The sequence below is a fragment of the Vicugna pacos genome, chromosome 23 (genome assembly GCF_048564905.1).
Source record: "Vicugna pacos chromosome 23, VicPac4, whole genome shotgun sequence".
Lineage (NCBI taxonomy): Eukaryota > Metazoa > Chordata > Mammalia > Artiodactyla > Camelidae > Vicugna > Vicugna pacos.
This window is the reverse complement of record NC_133009.1, coordinates 25,725,776-25,739,878: the sequence shown is the minus strand read 5'-3', so window position 1 is coordinate 25,739,878 and position 14,103 is coordinate 25,725,776.

Sequence of the window (14,103 nt, the reverse complement as noted above, 5' to 3'; positions counted from 1 at the left end):
TCACCTCACTATTAGTGATGTTGAGCACCTTTTCATGTACCTGTTGGCCATTCATATAGCTCCTTTGGAAAAATGTCTATGCAGATCCTCCACCCATTTTTTAAATTGAATTGTTTGGGAATTTTTTGCTGTTGAGTTGTATAAGTTCTTTATATATTTTGGATATTAACCCCTTATCAGATATATGACTTGCAAATATTTTCTCCCATTTCATTTGTTGTTGCTGCCATTTCATTTTGTTGATTGTTTCTTTTGCTGTATGAAAGCTTTTTAGTTTCATGTCCTCCCATTTATTTATTCTTGCTTTTGTTGCTTGTGTTTTTTGGTGTCATATCTAAAAACTCTCATTGCTAAGACTAATGTCAAGAAACTTTTTCGCTATGTTTTCTCCTAGGAGTTTTATGGGTTTGAATCTTATGTTTAAGTCTTTAATCCATTCAAGATAATTTTTATTAGTAGTGTAAAATAAGGGTCCAGTTTTATTTTTCTGCAGGCAAATAAGGAGACAGTATGACATGAACAACAACCAGCAGGAGAAAAAAATCAGACAATATAATTAATCAGTAAGTTCTCCAATTATTAGATTTCCAGACAAAGACTTTAAAATAAATACATTAACAACACTTAAAGAAATAAAAGGTGTAAAAAATTCAGCAGAAAGCTAAGAAAATATGTATGCACATAAATAAAGAAACAAATGGATAATCAGGAACTAGAAAGTACAATCATTGAAATGCCTGGATGTAACAGCTGTTGAGATACATCTGAAAAAAAAAAGAAGTAATATACAAGCACATAAGTCAGAAGAAAATATTCAAAACGAAGACCAGAAAAACAGAGACAGAACATTGATAACAGGAAAAGAGGTAACAGGATACAGTGAGACGTTAACATATGAATACTCATGGGAGAAAAGGAGAGGACAAATGGAGCAGAAGCAAGATTTGATGAGATAATGGCTGATGGGAACCTGCAAATGATATGAACTCTAAGCAGAAAAAAATAGAAAGAAATCCACACCAGGTATTTTATCGTAAAGCTAATGAAAACCAAACACAATGAGAATATCTCTAAGGGGAACTTTTGAGGCTAAAAGGAAAGATTGCTTTCAAAATGGTAGGAAAACAGACGCAACATAAACCAGAAGACAAAGGAATAATATATTTAAGTTCTAAAAGAAAATGACCACTGATCAAAAATTGTACACTTGATGTAAAAACTCTTTATAAGTTTATTGCAATTAAAACAGTGAGGTACTGCTCCAAAGATAAACAAATGACCAGTGTAATAGGATGAGTCATGATTCAGACCTACGTAAACGAACACTTGATTTATGACAAAGGTGACGTTGCAGAGCAGTGGAGTATCTTTTCAATAGATAGCACAGGGCCAATTGATTAGGCATATAGAAAAAAATAAAACTTAGCCCCAACCTCACGCTCTATGTATATATAAATTCCAGGAAAACTGTATGTTTAAATGTGAATTATAAAGCAAAGTCCTTTTTGAAAATACCATATGAGAGTCTTTGTGATCTTGAGGTAGAAGAAGCTACTCAAACAGCACACAAAACACCACCAATATAAAAGGGGAAAAATTGATAACCAGAAGAGCATTAAAATAAAGAATTCTTATTTATCAAAAGACACGATTAAGAGAGTGAAAAAGTAAGCACCGAGTGGAAAAAGATACTTTTAGCACATACAATTAGAACGAGAAGAGTTGTTGATTGTAAAATGGTCACGTTTGTTTGCCCCCTCCTTGCGTCCCAGCCATTACATCTGCATTCCAGCCAGCCGAAAGGAAGGGGGACGAATTCGCACACATTACTTCTGCGTATAGCCCATTTTCCAAAACTTGTCACAAGCCACATCGAGCTGCAAGGGAGACCAAGAATGTAGTCTTTATTCTGAGCATCTACATGCCTAGCTGTACTCAGATTTTCATTAATGAGGAGAAGAGGAGAACGGCTACTGAGCAGTAACTAGTCATCTCTGCCACGTTCTTGGTTGGAACAATTACTTCCAGTGGGATTTAGGGTAACATGAAAAGCTCTGAGTAATTGACACAAATTTCCCAAGAATCTGAGAAGCTTAAGTTCTTTTTCACTTTTCCATTGTTCTCTACATGTTCCTTTACCAGATGCAAGAGCATTATAAACAATCTTCAGAAAATCTATTTTCACAACTGATAATTGGATACTGGCTGTAGATTATAAACCACTTGTTCCATATGTACTGAGTCTGACAAACGTTGATTTCTAGTTTGGGAAATTCTCTTAAAAGAAGAGAATTGGTGCTTAGATGATAATCTGCTCCAGCAGTCAGATTAGATTCTTGAATTGATGTGTTTCCTCTTTGGGCACTAATCTCAAAAGTATGAAACTGGACCTGCATGTTGGATGTCCTGAGAGCCTTGTGGTACTTTAACAAAATCAAATGTACAGAAGAAGAAGTTAGGAGTTCCCAGAAATACAGTACAAGAAAAACCTTATTCTCTGAGTAGTCTAAGCAAAACCTTTAACCCCAAACATAAAATTCATAGAAATTTCATTTAGAAACAAATACAGGGCTTCCCTTCATGAGATTATAAAACCAAAGTTCAAGACAAGTTCAAACATCTAATAAAATACATTTTAAAAACAAATCATTTTGCTGACCTGTTCCATGCTAAGTATCAATTGCAATAGAAATGATAAGGAAGGAGATATTAAGGCAATCTAAATGCTTGGAAAGCAAATAGAAAATGTATCCATTTTAAGAATGACATTGTTTTGATTTTAAAGATCTATAGCTTGTGAACATATGTAACAGTCAGTCTGGCTGTAGACTCACCAGCAGGCTAGGGGGTCTGGCTGCCTGGGTTTGCTTCCTGGCTGTGCTACTTAACACTTGATTTGGGCAAATTACTTACCTCTCTGGTGTTCGGTTTTGTCAAGTGTAAGTAGGGAAGGGAAGGAATAGCTGATAAAAATATCAATTTCATGTGATCTTTTGGAGGATTCAATGACTTAGTACTAGTCTTGTAAAGTAAGTGATCAAAACAGTAATGATGAATGTTAGATATTATTATTATCCATGTTCAAAGACAGAATACCCCGGCCACAGCTAACACTGATGAAATCAGAATCTTTTTAAGGGTGAGGCCCAGGCACAAAAGCGCCCCAAGTGATTCCAATGTGTAGTCAGGGACTGAGGTGCTATGACCATGAACAGACTGTATTATAATTTAAGCCTTCAGTTGGAAGGTTATACACAAATATGTTAGTAACCTTATCTCTGCAAGAATTACCCGGGATGGTTATTTTATTTATATATGTATGTGGGGGGAGTGCTTTTCTGTGGTGTCATTTTTTTTTGTATTACCTATATTAACACGTTATTTAAAGTGTTATTTTTAAAATATGCGTATATATCATACATAAATATATAACATATGCATGTCTATATATGTATAAACACACTTGCAGTTTATATGCTAGATACCAACACAATATCCTTGCACTCAAGAATTGTGCAACATTACAAAACAGAAACAGATTCACAGACATAGAGGACAAATTTATGGTTAAGGGGGTGAGAAGGGATAAATTGGGAATTTGAAATTCTCACCTCTTGGGGACTGATGGAAATGTTAGCTGTCTTGCATGTGCTGGTGGTTTCCTAGGTGTATACATGTATCAAATTTCATCAAACTGTACATATGAAATACATATAGGTTACTGTACAGGAATCAAACCATAATAAAGCTATTTAAAAAAAATAAGAATTGTGCAACATTGAGATCCGATGCTCAAAAGAAAATTGTTACACGAGGCCCACATCAGAAATGCTGGCAGCAGGAGTCAAACACAGAACCACAAAGGTTCAGAGAACCAGCGCGTCATGCCTGGGGTGTTGGGATCAGCTTTGTGCAGCCTCTGGGTGAGAGGAAGCCGAGTCACCGCAGGCACAGAGACAAGGTGAGCAGATAAGGGCCCAGAGTGAGAAGGAGAAGGGGAGGAGAGTGGAGGAGCAGATAAGTCAGCTGGACTGACAGCTGAGGTGAAAAGAGGGCTGTGTTTAAAAACTGTAGGGCTGGAAAGAAAAGGTGAAGAGAGTTCACTTGAACTTTAAATTAGAAGCTGAGGCTTTCCCTGAAGACAGTGGAAACAATCTGAAGGATTCTGAGGCCAGAAGTGGCATGAGCAAATCTGTTCTTTGGAAAGAGAATTCTGGAAACTTCGTGCAGGATGAACAGAAAGAAAGCGTGAACGCCTCAGGGAACAGAGCTAACAAGAGGAGCGCTCTCGTGCTGCAGAGTGTTGTCACCTTTCAATCGGCCCCTTGCCTATCGAATACTCACCCCCTGGTCGCTCCCCTTGCCATTATTTTTTTTAAACTTGATACCTGTCCACCACCTTCTAATCCTGCCATCATCCCACCAAAGTCCACTGTGCAAGTGGATTAGCATCCATCAGCCCGTGCTCCAGTTCCCAGATTCCAGTAACCCTTAGCTGCGTTTTACAGCAACCGCTCACTCTTACAGTCCAGCCTTTTCACCAGCAACCATTTCACCTCTGCAATCTTGACCCTGAACTGGCCAGTTTTAGACATTTATCTCTTGCTTCCTATTCACGCTAATCCTGCTTGTTGGTATAAATTAAGCCTTCCCGTCTGGTCTTCACTAATTCTTCTCTATTTCTGAGCCGCTGTGTAGATTTTCGCCACTCTCCTTCAGCCCCATCTCATGGCTATACCTTCTCAATGGAAGTACCCCCACTTCTGAATGGAATGGGGACTGCCATACGGGACTCTCTCAACTTACTGTCCCTCAGAGACAAATTCATCTGCCTCTTTACTTCTTTTCTTTCTAACCTCCTAAACACAAATGGATACTCTTATTCCCATTTAACATACTAGGAAAACTGAGCTGCAGTCACTTGCTCAAGGTCACTGCGACTCATCGGTTGAGAAGCTGTTATTGGGAGCCAAGCCTGTCTGATACCAACCCTCAGTCAGGGATACGGCAAACAAGGAGCAATAAAATAAAGAGCCCTGCTCTGCAGGTTCCAAGATTAAGGAAACATAAGCAGGCTTACGTCCTCACTACGTGAGAGCTTGTATTGCTGTAGTCTCTTGATGCGTTGGAGGTTGGTGATGTTATTGACAAAATGAAGGAGGTCAGGAAGAAGAGACAACTGGGCATAATGGGAAAAGGTTTGCTTTTTAACGTGCTGAGTTTGAGGGGCTGATAGGACCTCCAAGTGGGAATGTTCAACAGGCAATTAAGTACAGAGCTCTAGAGCTTAGGAGAATAATTAAATGTGGAGATTAGATTTGGAGCCATTCATGAAGTGGGGACCATGACGCCATCAAATGAAAACATGAACTAAAAGAAGGAAAGAAGGCAGAGGATAGGGAAGTAGAAAAAGAGATACCAGTGAGTTGGAGGAGAGGAGTCAGAAAGATTAGAGCAGAATCATGGAAGCTGAGGATGGAGTTTAATTCATCAATGACCTGGAGGCAGGTCAGTGAATGTCTCTAACTTTTTTCCCATGTACAAAAGGTAAATAATAGCTTCTGGCACTGTAATGTAGCTCATGCATTGCCTTGTTGAATGCTTGGTATCATGTGCCAGTATTTTATACTTTATCCAAAAGTGCTTTGCAAACTATAAAGTTCTATTCAGATTCACTATTATCATCAATTGTAATCCCATAAGGTTGTCTTAAAATAATTCAAAAGTGGTTTAGTTTCCAGCATGTATAATTCTCTCTAAATGGGATGAGTTTTGTTATGCTAATGTCTTGAGAGAAAGGGGAAAATGCTCATTGATCAATTAATATCAATTTAGAATGTGTGATCATTTGACATGAGCTAAGCTAATGGTCACCTTTGCATTAGCATTGGAGGGTTCACTAAACACATAGTTAAAATAATAATAATAATAATAATAATAACCAACTTTAGAAAATGAAATTACCCTATTTATCATAGTTTTGTGCCAGTCTCGCCTTATATTCAACAATTGGCTGAAGTCACCCCTCCATGAAGTTTTCACCCATTATTATAGCCCCAAACTATCCACTCTGCCTCTAGAATGATAACAATATTTGTACCATTCATAACAAGACATTCCACTCTAGAACCTGCAGACTCAATAGATTCAGATCAATTGCCAATTGGACAAGCCAAAAATGAGATGAAGTATTTTCAACAAATGAAGGAAGTAAGAAACCATATCCCCATTGTGTCCATGGAAGACCTAAGGCTAAGTTTAAGGGCTCAATGTATCCCAAAGACAAGGTGTCCGAGGTGGGATTCACGTCCTGCATGGTGGGCCTCCTGAGCTCTTTCCACTCTTCCCTTTGCCTTCTGATTCTCCAGGCAGATAATAAGGTATCTGATCACAGACAACTTTCAAATTCTATACAGGAGTCCATTGACAGAATAGGGATTCATTAAAACATGTTTACTGAGGAAAGAGTTGAGAATATTGAATCACTAGAGGGAAAAAAAAAAGGCTTAGTTATAGAGTAAATTGGCTGAACAGAGGAGAGAGTTATCATCTGGTCAAAGATTCCATCAAAGTAATTTTCACCTTTACTCTTTCTTTTGCTTCCTCAAAATTTTATAAGTTAGTTTGAACTTTGCCTCTTATTCAAAGAAGTTTCAAAGTGGATTGAAACTGAAGGTCCAGAATGGTTTCATGAATCACCCAAGACCACGCAGCCACCTTAACTGTAAATGCGGAGACTTGGATTAGAGCTTTGGATCCAGGTTCTGCTTTTCCCTACATTACAGAAGAAGTCAAGGAGAATGAAATTTTTGTTTGTTTTAAAGGCACATACATTCAAGAGAAGCAGAGGGCTTATAAACAGCCCTTTTTACCAAAATGCACGAAATTTCGTTTTCAGTTATTATATCAGGGCATCTGGCTATTTTCAAAATGCTTAGCAAATCAATCTTTTTCCTTAAAACGCAACTGCCCTTGCTTTCGTCACAGAGGTTTAATCATTTGTGAAGAATAAAGCGGCCCTATCTTTACCAAATGCCATTGTAATCGCTTGGGTAAATAGTCTGGGGCCATTTGTATTATTCCTTACAAGATAATGGGTTCAAAGTTGTAAAATCTGGAAATCTTTTACCACGAGAATGCTGCTACAGGCATTTCCCGTTTTGAACCTCAGCTGTCCCTGCCCACAGTTACACCTGGTGGGTCAAGACCCTCGTTTTATGATGATGCACATAGTGAACAAGCCAGTTCTGAAGCTACGCATTCAGGGACTCAGAAAACTGGAATGGACCCCAGAGAGGTCACCCCATCTCCAACTCCCTTCTATTCCGATTGAGATACCACTCCTCTCCCATCCGCCCAGCTCCAACCAAGGCAAGAGCCCTCCTCCTGGCTGTGGTCACCCTGCACTCTGCACCCTTAACAGTGGGGAGCTGGCGTCAGTGAAATTCAGCAGGCTGACCCTGTGTCAGTCTCTGGTAGGGCGTGGGTGAGAGGGGTCTTAGAGCACTTGGGGATCATAAATGCCGATGTGCCAACTATGAGAGGTCAGCAAAGTGGAAGAGATTAACGTGTACTTTTTACAGGCACTTAGCGTGCACTGATAGGGGCCACTTTTTCTGATCATCTCAATATTCACTGATCTTGATGTTTTATGGATGAAAAACAAGCCAGATTCACAGAGAGGAAAAGAAATCAATACATGTTAAAACTTATGATATGATGAGCGTTTTTTGTTTTCTCCAACGCTCTCACGGAGATTACGTGGTGTGTCTAGAAACACACAATTGATCAGTAGCCAACCCAGCATTTGAGGTTTGTCTGACTCCAAGGCCCAAGGGCTTTCCATTATACGTGAGTACTTTCCAATTTTCAGTCATTCAAAACCACCTTCACGACTGTCGCCAAAATCTTGTGTCGTGTATCCTATTCATTTCTTAGAGGCTGTATGCTTTAGTGGTTAGAACACATCCTGAAGGCAACCTGCCTAAGCTCTGCAGCCAGTGCTGTCTCTTATTAGTTTGAGACTTTGAGCAACTGACTTGACCTACGCCTCTTTTCTCATGTTCACAATGGGGGTGAATAATGGCACCTACGTCATAGGACTGTCTTGAGGATTAAATGAATTAATATATGTTAAAGCACTATACTAAGTGCTCAAAGTTAATCAGTATTATTTCAGCATTTTCTTTAATTTGGGCTTTTGCTACTTAAGCAAATGTTTTAAAAAGGAGAGTTTTAGTAACACAACTGTGAACCTATAAGCTTTATGTGGTAGTTACACTTCAATAAAAATTAAAATAAATACCTAAAATTCGAATAAAAGATGTTTGCTCACAAATCACCTAAGATAGTTTCCTAGATCCTGCTTTGGGAATATGGTTCCACATCAGGCTGTTTGCTATTCATAAAGATAGTATGAGATGTTGAGTTTTTAAAGCTTAACATAGAGAAAGTTTTAAGCTTCCTGGATGTAGGGGAAATCAGATAAAGGAAAGAAAACCAAAAGATGGAAGTGGAAATAATAGAGCGGATGCTAAAACCATTCAGCAAGGTAAGAAACAGCAATTTTTGCAAGACTTCTGCTTCCCTGGATCCAGCTGTCTCTGGTGGGGAGGAGAGCCTGAAAGAACACAGTGGCCTTCAGAATGGATCTCAGGCCAATCTCCTGATGCTAGAGTCATAAAGAGGTCCTGTGTGAGGGAGCTACAAGGTGGACAGGAGCCCAGAAAGAATTCAGTGCTAGAACATAAGGGGAAAGGATGTAAGACAAAAAGTCTTCAGAGAAACAAAGAAAATGAAGTGGGGGAGGGTGTCTAAAGGGAAATGAAGTTAGCCAAGAACAGAACTGAGACCTCATCATGTGCCACTGATGGACAAGCAGAGAAATACCCCAAGGTGGCATAACAAAAGTACTCAAGATGCTCAAAAATAAGACAAGAAACTCAAACAGGAACCACAAGACCCTAAGATGGACATACTGGGAAAGGCTCTTGGAGATCATTCACCCAACTGTCTCATTCTACAGAAAGAGAAAAGAAGGTCCAGGCGAAAATACTGGTCCAAAACCGAGAAGTCCAGATCAAGGGTTCTGTCTCCAAGTTCAGATCCAACATCCAAAATGCAACAGCAAAATTCAAACTCATTCTTCAATTATAGGATAAAAGAGAATTCACTTAGATGGGGAAGAAAAAACATGACATGACTCTTAAAGAGATAATCAATTGTTTAATGTTCTTTTTAAGTTTTTGCATCTCCAAAATGGAATTTACAATAAACCCAATGGAGAACAGGCTATACAAAGGTTAAAAGGATAGAATTAAAATAAAATAAAAATAAATTTTAAAATAAAAATAAACGAGGAAGGAGGGAGGGAAGGAGGAAGCTAGAAGGGACATAGAACTACATGTTAAAAGATAAATTAAATAGATTAAATAAGTATATTTCTGTAAAAACCTAACAATCCACATCCCAGAATACTATTATAATCCAGACAAAATAAATACAGGGCTTCTGGCGTCTGTTAAGAATTTTAAAAATTAAGAAAATTTTAGAGGCTTCCTAATACAACGCAGAGTTTCTACAACTCCCCAAAGTCTGTTTTGCTGTGAAATTTTATATGAGCTCTTACTCTTTAAGTCCATTTTCCACCCGTAAAATGAATCAAACTCCAGCCTATCATCTTACATCAGAATTTTGGGATGAGATTCATACAGAGAGTGTTCAGCCCCACGTATTAATGAAGCTATGAAAACCCTTGAGGTAGACAGGGTTTTCCCTGACATTTACAAAATATCTTTGCTCTCTTTCAGTTTCTAATAGCGAGAAATAATTTCAGGTAGATAGAACAGCCTACGGTGTAGAAATCAATTGAAAATATGATTCTTGAAAATCTGACCTGGAAAGGAGAGCGAATACAAGACAGAGCTGAAACAATGTCCAGCCCATGGGCACTATCAACTGTTAACATCAACTCCAGGAGCAGGTTGATGTTTGTCAATGAGGAAATTAGGATACAATGAATCAGTTAGGAATGTAGCTTCAAGTAACAGAAAACTCACCAACAATGTATTCTAAAGAACACAGGTTTATTCTTCTTATGTAAAAATGACTCCTAGAGATCTGTTCAGTAGCCCAACGATATCAGGATCTGAATCCCTGGTGATGGTGTTGAGAGGGTACTGGGGAGGGACTTCCTTCCTTCTTTCTTTCTTTCTTTTTTTTTTTTTTTTTTTTGGTCACAACATGGCTCTCTCAGCCCTGTGCATCCCATCTGTATTCAACTGAAAATGAAGAGAAGAGGGGAAGTAGCAATTTATTTCTCCTTTTTTCAGGAAACACAAAAGCCTTCCCAGAACTCTCCCCTCCCCACCTCGAAAACGTCCTTATACTGGTCGTCAGCCGAAACTGCCCGATAGGCCTCCCTAGCTGCAAGAGAGGCCAGGAGAGTAAGCCGTGGGCACTTCCAGCCACTTCAGTGGAAACAGGCAAGAGGGAGGGGATTGGGAATGATGGCACGGGGGCCCAAGGACAGATTTTGTCACGGCTAATGTTTCTGCTCAGTCCAACTAATTTTTCATTTAAGTGAGGGTTGCCATTTGCAAAATGTTTCTAAATGAAATTGACATAAATATTGTGTCATGTTCATTCTTTTGTATCCATATCTATTTGGGGAGGGGGCATTCTTTTGATGTTATTATGAACCATTCATAAAACAGTACATGCTCCTGAAATAGTGGGGTTGGATTTCTAAAATATCCCAGCCAGGGGGAGAGTAGATGTCAGTGGTGGAGCACCTGCTTAGCGTATCTGAGGTCCTGGGTTCAATCACTGGTACCTCCGTTAAAAATAAATAAAGCTAATAGCCTGCCCCCTAAAAAAAACCAAATAAATAAAAATTACTAAAAGCTCCCAGATAGAAGAAATTTTATGTTTAAAAAACTTCAAACTTTATTTGTAGAAGTTGAAATGAGGGCAAAAGGAAAAGGAAAACCCTCACAAATATTTTGTATTCACCAAAATAAAACTCCGAGGAAAACACCAAGCATGTCAACAGTCATAATGTTATGCATCATAAATAAGTAATAAAGATGTTATATGTATTATTTTATCTCACCACTTGCTTGCTAGAAAATGTTCATGATCTCCTCCTTTTTGAAAACAAGCTTGTAGGTTCACTTGGGGATTTCTTTTTTCTTAAACAGTTAATCCTCATACTGCTGGGCACTTTTTTTCCTGAGCCAAATGTTCAGTGCCTTTCCAATGTTAAGACCTAGAATTGTTAACTCCTGGCTTTCAGGACCCACCCACTTAGTCTCATCTCAGGCTTTCTGGAGGCTCAGGACTTCAATGTAATATTGGGATTTGGAATGGAAATGTAAGATGCTTTGAGTAACCTGTGGCACCAGTGCTCCACTGAGTAACTATTTCCCCAGCCTACTCCCCACATCCAGACTTCTACCACCTCAGCCCTCCTCCCGGTCCTTTGTTACACAACCCCTGTCCTCATTCCATCCCGCCCGTCTCAGGCACAGCAGTGTACACTCAATCTCAAGGCCAAGGTTACAGTCCCTCATTTGCTTTTATCTAAAACGTCCCTTCAAACAGCTCTAATTCTGCTATGTCAACTTTTTCTTTTCTCTCTTCCTTACATGGCTCCCTCTTTTTCCAAAGTACCCCCACAGGAGTTGACATGTAATTCACTTGTTCCAGAATCCATGTAGGAAAGGCATGTAGAAAGAAAATCATCTTACGTTAGAATTTAACGAAATAAGAATTTGTCATTAAGGAGAGATGAGTATATATCTATCATACTTAGAGATACTTATAAAAAAGAATATCACAGAAAAAGAAGAAAGACTGTGACCACTCTGCAAGACATGCCTTGCTTTCCAGAGGCCTGGGTGAGATCACCACAAGATATGTTTATTTTCCTAAGGAATAAATAACACATTCAAAAACATGAAAAAGTCCAGAGTTTTTGCTTTCCCAGCAGCTCCCAAAGCAAGCCCTCTTTTATGACAAGGCAATTATGAATTCTAATGAACAACTGTTAGATAAGATGGTTAACTAATAGGCACCTCCACATTTCAACGTCAACACAGGGCAGTGAAAAGGTGAAATCAAGGAGACCTTGGTTCTAATCCCAGCTCCACCGTGAGCTACGCAAATCATTCAAACTCTCTGAGCTTTATTTGACTCACAAGTAAAAGAGGGAGCTGACTTTGCAGATGATTTGTGACGATTAAATGAGATTACCTATGCTACGTGTCAAGTGCCTGGCAGGTAGAAGTGCTGAGTCAGTGTCATCATTAAGATGCATTCTATGTTCTCAAGGAGCAACTGTTTATTTGAAGATATGAGACATATTATCAAATATTAGTCAAATGAATCAAACATTTGTGAAATGAATACCATTCTTAAGTAACTCTTTTCTGATATTATATAAATATCATGTACTCATTATAGAAAATGGGGGAAGGCAAAAAGTATAAAGAAGAGACATTTTGTGGGGGAGAGGGCATAGCTCAAGTGGTAGAGTGCATGCTTAGCACACACAGCATGCACGAGGTCCTGGGTTCAGTCCCCAGTACCACCTCTAAAGAAATAAATTAATAAACCTAATTACTTCCCTCCAAAAAAAATAAAAGAAAAGAATTTTTAAATAAAATTTAAAAAGAAGAGACATCTTAATGATATTAAGTCCAAACCCATTCACACCTACTACCCATAAAACAGTATTTAGATTTAAGTCCGTATGATTTTTCTAAAGGAAGTAAAACCCATCAATAGGAGGATAGATATTTAAGTTGATACAGCCATACAATGGAATCCTATATAGCTATTAATAAAAATAGAGTAGATCTTTATATCCTGATTTGGAAAAAATAGCCAGAATATGTTATTAAATTTAAGAATCAAGTTGAAGATAAATTGGGATAAATTAGGAGTATGGCATTAAGAGCTGCACTCTACTGCATGTAAAATAGATAAACAAGAAGAATTTGCTTGGGCGTTTGGGATTTGCAGTTACACACTACTATATATCAACAGATGAACAACACGGTCCTACTGTATAGCACAGGGAACTGTATTCAATATCTTGCAATAATCTATAAAGGAAAAGAATATGAAAAGGAATATATGCATATATATAACTGAATCACTATGCTGTACACCAGAAATTAACACAACATTGTCAATAGACTGTATGTCAATAAAAATAATAATAATAATAAAAGAATTTGCTATATAGTGCAGAGAACTATATTCAAAGTCTTGTAATAAATTTTAATGGAAAAGAATCTAAAAAAAGAACATAAATATATACATGTATAACTGAATCACTTTGCTGTGCGCTGAAACTGACACAATATTGTAAATTAACTATACTTCAATTTAAAAGAAAGAAAAAGCAAGTTGAAGAATGAAATACATAGCAGGAAATGGTTATTTTATTAAGCCTGCTTTCCTCAGAGGTTTAGAACTATCTCAAACATTTTCTACATGTCTGTATTGTTTTGTTTTATTACCATTCAGTAATTTAAAAAAATAGTTCTAAGAAAGGCAAGAAGAATGCACACAGGGAAGTGAGGAAGAAGGAGGAACACAGGCACGGAGAACCCCCAAATAACAAAGGACTCTGTCTTATCATATAAGCAATGGGGCCCAAGACACCTGTTTCAAATGATGGCCTGAAACGTGTGTGGGGGTGGAGCCCACGTCCAAGACGCTGTAAAGAAGAGATAGGAGGTTGACACTGTTGCCCCTTGGAAACCCACAGATATCTCATCCTTTGCACTGAAGGGCTGAGCACTGACGTGGCTTGTAAACTGTACCCCCACCCTCACTGAAATTGGTGCCAAAGGACAAGGAAAATACCTGCTTAATGGACTGAGGTGAGGGGTGAACCGCACTTTGCCATTTACATTCCTTCCTTCCTTCATGTATGGATGACTGACAGACAGAAACCTGGGGATTTGGATAAGAGTCTGGCCCCTCACAAGCCGTGTGACCCCCCTTGCTCTGACACACACATTAGCCAGACCCTCTCTCCCCAGCCCTTATTACTGGACACCATCATGTGGGTAACCACCGCAGTGTTGG